Source organism: Ochotona princeps, chromosome 31 (genome assembly GCF_030435755.1).
Source record: "Ochotona princeps isolate mOchPri1 chromosome 31, mOchPri1.hap1, whole genome shotgun sequence".
NCBI lineage: Eukaryota > Metazoa > Chordata > Mammalia > Lagomorpha > Ochotonidae > Ochotona > Ochotona princeps.
This window is the reverse complement of record NC_080862.1, coordinates 8,934,524-8,940,583: the sequence shown is the minus strand read 5'-3', so window position 1 is coordinate 8,940,583 and position 6,060 is coordinate 8,934,524. Positions and strand designations below refer to the sequence as shown.

The following is a 6,060-nucleotide window of genomic DNA, read 5'->3' as shown; positions in this document are numbered from 1 at the left end:
CAGACAGTTTTCAAAAGGAAGAAAAGCAAATGGACAATACATGAGAAAAGAAAAAAAGTCAACACCACTATGCATTGAAGAGCTGCAAAGCCAAGCCACAGTGAGATTTCATCTCATTCCTGCCACAATGGCTAGGACCCGAAACACAGAGTGTAAGGAATGCTGGTAAGGACGTGGGGGCAGGGGAACACCTTGGTGCTGTAGGTGGGCTTGCAAGATACTGCAGCCACTGTGAAAAAAAACAGTGTGATTTCTTTAAAAAAAAAAAAAAACTACAAAAACTTTCCATATCATCCAGCAATTGCAATACTGGGTATACAACCAAAAGACTTGAACACAATGAATGAAAGTGTTATCTTCAGTGCCATGTCTACAGTTTCGCTGATCATAAGCAGGCAAAAACTGCGATCAACCAAGGTATCTATCCATCACCTACCTGATGAACGGGTAACAAGAACGTGGTGTATATAAACACAGTGGGATATTATTTAGCTATAAAAAAAGAATAAAATCCTACAACTTGCAGCAGAATGGACTCGACTAGAAGACATCACATTGAGGAAAACATCTAGCCCCAGGAGTGGAACAGCTGGGTCATAGGCAGGTCAGTTCTCGGTGGTCTGAGCACTCCATACTGAGTTCCCCAGCACTTGCACTAGTTTACATATCCACCACAGTGGAGCTGGAATAACTTCCTCCCCACATCCTCGCCGGCAGCTGTTACATTACTGTAGTTTTAATGAGCTTTGATTACTTCATAATTTACTGTACATGAATAAAATGGTCATTTTCCTATACAATTATTGCTTATAGCCCTATTTTCTTTTTGATTGTTAAGCTTCTTATCCCGCGAAGTACTCAGCCTTCTACCCCAGCGTGTATCTCAACAGTTCAAAAAGTAAGGGAAGATGAGGGAGGGGAAGCAAGGAAGAGGGCGATGGCACCCTGTTCTCACAGTCCACCTACAAATCACACTGAACCTGCTAAACACTAACTCAAATGAAGATTAAAAACATAAAAATTAACGATTATATGTTTATGCCTATACTTGTGAATCTATCCATTTTTTCTTTTTACTTTAGAGAAAGCTGAACTTGACTAGGAGAGAGGGTAAAAGATTGAGGATAATCATTGAATTCTCTTTTCTTACAACCTGAACTGTGATTTGAAAACAGGAAATGGACTTTCAGCCTACCTCTGAGATCCCAACAACACTGGTGTGCTGCAGTTCACCTCCCCGGAAACTTCGCAGAAGGCTCCTTCCTGAGGAGGGAATCTCAGCGTTAGATTTGTTTCTTAGGAGATGATGTATATAAAGTTGTTCGGAGTTTGTGTGTTTATTTGAAATCTGAAACGGCACACCTCTTGAGGGTAAAAGAAATTTGCTTTTCAACGTGGAATAACTAAATGATTCTTTAGTGTAGTGGTTAAAGTCCTTGCCTTGAACACACCGGGATCCTACATGGGCGCCGGTTCTAATCCCGGCAGCTCCACTTCCCACCCAGCTCCCTGCTTGTGGCCTGGGACAGCAGTTGAGGACGGCCCAAAGCCTTGGGACCCTGCACCCGCGTGGGAGACCTGGCTTCAGACTGGCTCGGCTCCAGCCGTTGTGGTTGCTTGGGGAGTGAATCATCGGACGGAAGATCTTCCTCTCTCTCCTCCTCTCTGTATATCTGCCTTTCCAATAAAAATAAATAAATCTTTAAAAAAAGAGAAATGATTCTTTAAGAGCCAATAAAATAAGAATCTGAAAAACAAAGCTAAATTGAACACAAAGTAAGACCCTTTTGGGGATACTGGACACAGACATGTTTTTGTTTTCCTAAACTGCTTTTCTAGCTAGTAAACCCCAAATAACAAAACGTATCGTGCTCATAGACTCTTGTCAGGTCCATCCCATTCACAGAGAAATGCTGATCTATAAAGCATGGGAAGGTGCAAACACAGATCCAAATTCACCTTCATTCAGGTGAACAGTCGATTATCAAAAGTGCTTATACTGCCATCTAGTGGTCAATGTAAGGAAAAACATACTTATCCTTTAAAATGTTTCAACTAGATAGGCAACCTATTAGATATAAATAGACCACTTTGTTAGGACAGAGAACAGGCTAAAAGCCACTAAACAAGCAATAGCATAAAGAGTAGCCCATGGTGGGCAGATCACCAATTTGCAAACCTGGTATTGAGTTTCAGCTCTTAGACCACTGTGTGATTTGGGACAAGCAGTTTACCTTTTGTTTCTAATTTGTAAAATGAAGTGATTGCACTCAGATACAACAATTTTGAAGTCAAACACTGTGACACATTAGTCATATGTTCAAGTCAGTGGGTTATGACCATATTTTTTAAATATTTACATATAACTCCCTCAAAATCAAAATGCATCACAGGTTGTAAGAATGTTGATGAAGCTTTCATTTCAGTAACATGTATTCATATGTGCTATGTTCAGTGTGTATGTGCATGCATGTGTGTGATTTCTGGAACATGAAACGCAATGCAAAATGTATTTGTTACTTGTCATGTCCAAAAAAGTTGGAAAGCCTCTAAGACTCGCATCAATCTGAAGTTCCTGTGTCTCTGCATTATGGACATTAGCCCTGCCTCAAAGAACTGCTGCAGAGTTTGTAACTGCCTAGTGGGCAGGAGCTGCGGATATAACCGTCTGTAGCCAAAGGGAATATCTCTTATTGCTCTCCTTTTTTCCTACATTTTATTGTTTTGAATTAAACACAGAGATTTTCTAACATGTCACCAAGAGATAACCATGCACTGCGCTGCTCTGTCCGCAGTCAGTCTCTTGCTTCTCCGCAGCCCTGAGAAAGATTCCCCTTTCCTCGAGAAGGAAATCCATGGTGCGTTGCCCTTGACAACAACAAAATGCTAGCCAGAAGAGTGGCGAAGCTGTTGCCACTGGCGTCTTCTATAGAGACGACATCAAACGAGCCAGGAGGTCACACCGATTCTTCCTAGAAGGGCGCCTCCGGTCACCACGCACAGGTTACCAGGGTTCACCTGGATGAAATCAGTAACCTTCCCGGGCTCCGAATCGATCTGAATGGTTTCATTCACCCTGATGAAGGGTTCAGGGTAGGGAATGAGACGAGTATCACGGGTCACCAAATGAGGGGTTCCTTTTAGACACACACAGATCTCCCCTCACTTTGCACAACCTGTACTTGGCCTCCACAGTGCAAAGTGATGGAGAACAGAGTGGTGTTACAGAGCAGGTGGAAATTCTCTCCTCTCTGGTCAATGTCGGTGACATCCATAAGACCAGCAGGGTAGGTCAGATGGCTTTGGATCTTGACATCAATCTTTAAAAAAATCACTAGATGAAAATTTGCCTTACCCCGTTCCCTGTCAGTGCATACGTAAGTTTGTTCCTTCGGAAACTGATGCAAGGGAGACATTCCCTCGGCCTGTGGGGACTGCGGGTGGACTGGAGAGGACCACAGACCCCCGTTCATTTCTCCAGCTCTCAACATTCACAGCTACTATTTAGTTCACATGTTTCTCAGGACCATGAGTCATGGTTGCGTTATGAACAGAAAGAGGATTGCCTTCTTCATTTCTCACTCAAAATACACCAGTCAAAATAGATGGAAATATTTACCTGGGTTCATTCATGTTTTCTTTTCTTTCGCCAAAGACTACTACCAAAATTTAAGATGGAATGTTTCTTAAAACATTGGAATCAACTGCCTCAGATTCATCTGGGGGTGTTTTCTTAAAATACATAGTTTTGGGGCCAGTGCAGTGGCATGGCACTCTAATCCTCCTCCTTCAATTCCATGGGTACAGGGTCTAGTTTCCCTTCTTTCATGTAGGATACAGCTCCCTGCTAATGGCCTGGGCAAGCAGCAGAAGGAGGCTTAAGATTTTGGAACTCTGTACCCACATGAGAAACCCTGAAGAAGCTTCTGGCTCCTGGTTCAGAGTGGCTCTGCTCTGGTCACTGCGGCCATTTGGGGAGTGAACCAGCGACGGCAAGTCTCAGCCTCTCCCATACCTCTGTAACTCTTTAAAGTAGAAAATAATAATAATAATAATCTTTGAGAAAAACAATAAATAGATATTTTTTCCTCCTGTCACCCACTAGCAGAATCACTGAACAGGATCTCTGGATTTGAAGCCTGGAAATCTGCAGCGTCCTCAAGTTTCCTCAGTGATCCCAGGAATCAGTGACATTTTGGAGAACAGAGCTCTGACCGAGTCATGTGGCTGGTCTGTGTCACACCCTCCCTCTGAGTTAGTGCTGCTCTCCCCCACCTGCGCCCTTCCCAACAGGAGGACACCCTTGTTAGTTCCCATCTCAGGACAGGTGCCTTGGAGGAGAACTAGTTCCATTTCTTCTCAAACTATTCAAAAACAATTAAAAGGAAATTAATTTTCCCAAACATCGTCTATAAAGCCAGCATCATCTTAATTCGAAAACCAGAAAGGGCACAATAAAAGAGAACTATAGACAAACATCTCTTATGAACACATGCAAAAATCCTCAGCAAAATACTAGCTAAGTGAATTAAGCAACAGATCAAAAAGATCATCCAACTGGACCAAATAGGATTTACACGCAAGGATGGCTTGACATACGCAAACCAATAAATATGAAGCATCAGATTAGCAAATTAAAGAACAAAAATCATGTTATTATCTCAATAGATGAAAGCATTTGATAAAATAAAACATCTTTTCATGACAAAAACCTTAAGCAAATAAGGAACCTTCATCAACCCAGTCAAGGTAAGAAATGACAAACCCACGATCAGGCTCATATTCACTTGATCTTAGCAATATTGGCCTCATAGGCACTGGGGAAAAGTTGGAAGGATCTCCATTAATATCATAGCCAGACAATGATGCCCACTTTTACCAATGCTATTTAATGCTGTTCTGGAAATTTTAGCTGCATTTATCAGGCAAGAAAAGGAAATCAAAGACAGAGGGAGAGACAGAGAGAAGTCGTCATCTGTTGGTTCACTTCCCAAAAGGCCACAGTGGCCACAGCTAGTCCAACCCAAGGCTGGGAGCCAGGAACTGGGTCTCCCACATGAGTTCAGGGGCCCAAGCACTTGAGCCATCCTCCACTGCTTTCCCAGGCCAAAAGCTAGAAGCTGGATTGCAAGTAAAACAGTAAAGACTGGAATGAACACCTATATGGGTGGCCAGTGGCACAGGTGCAGCGCCAACCTGCTATGCCAGCAGGCAGCCCCGCAGCTGCACTTCTGGTGCAGCTTCTTGTTAACATGCTTGGCAGGTGGTAAAGCATGACCCAAATGCTAGGCCCACCACTCATGTGGGAGACGTGGACGCAGTTCGGTGTTCCTAGTATAGACCTGAATAAGCACCAGCTATTATGGCCATTTGGGAAGTCAATCAACAGGTGAAGGACTTTTTCCGTCTCTCCTCATCTCTGTGCATTCTGTGAAATAAACAAACAAACCTTGCACAAAAAGACTTAAAAAGCTAAGGGTTTGATAATTTTGGTCCAAATGGAAGCCGATACTGGAACACAGTTTCCATTACAATTCTACTATCCTTCACATTGAAGGTGACTTAAAAAGTAAAGATGAGGGCCCGGCAGCGTAGCCTAGCGGCTAAAGTCCTCGCCTTGAATGCCCCGGGATCCCATACGGGCGCCAGTTCTAATCCCGGCAGCTCCACTTCCCATCCAGCTCCCTGCTTGTGGCCTGGGAAAGCAGTCAAGGACGGCCCAAAGCCTTGGGACCCTGCACCTAGGTGGGAGACTTGGAAGAGCTGGCACCGGATCGGCACAGCATTGGCCATTGTGGCCACCTGGGGAGTGAATCATCGGACGGAAGCTCTTCCTCTCTCTCTCCTCCTCCTCTCTGTATATCTGACTTTGCAATAAAAATAAATAAATCTTAAAAAACTAAAGTAAGGATGAAACGAGTCACTCTGGAACCAAATACCGACAGATGCTCAATTAGACACATACGTTATCTGCTGTCCGAGCAGGATAACCTCCTTCCTGTTACTAGTTGGTACCTCTTCTATGTGGACATTTCCTGCTCTGCTCAAGCTAACGGCCAG

General features: G+C 43.6%; 1 pseudogene; it reads right to left on the bottom strand.

Moving 5' to 3' along the window:
- Positions 1 to 2,754: 2,754 nt before the first annotated feature.
- LOC101516286 (small ribosomal subunit protein eS4-like) lies at positions 2,755 to 3,473 on the bottom strand (annotated as a pseudogene).
- Positions 3,474 to 6,060: the final 2,587 nt, after the last annotated feature.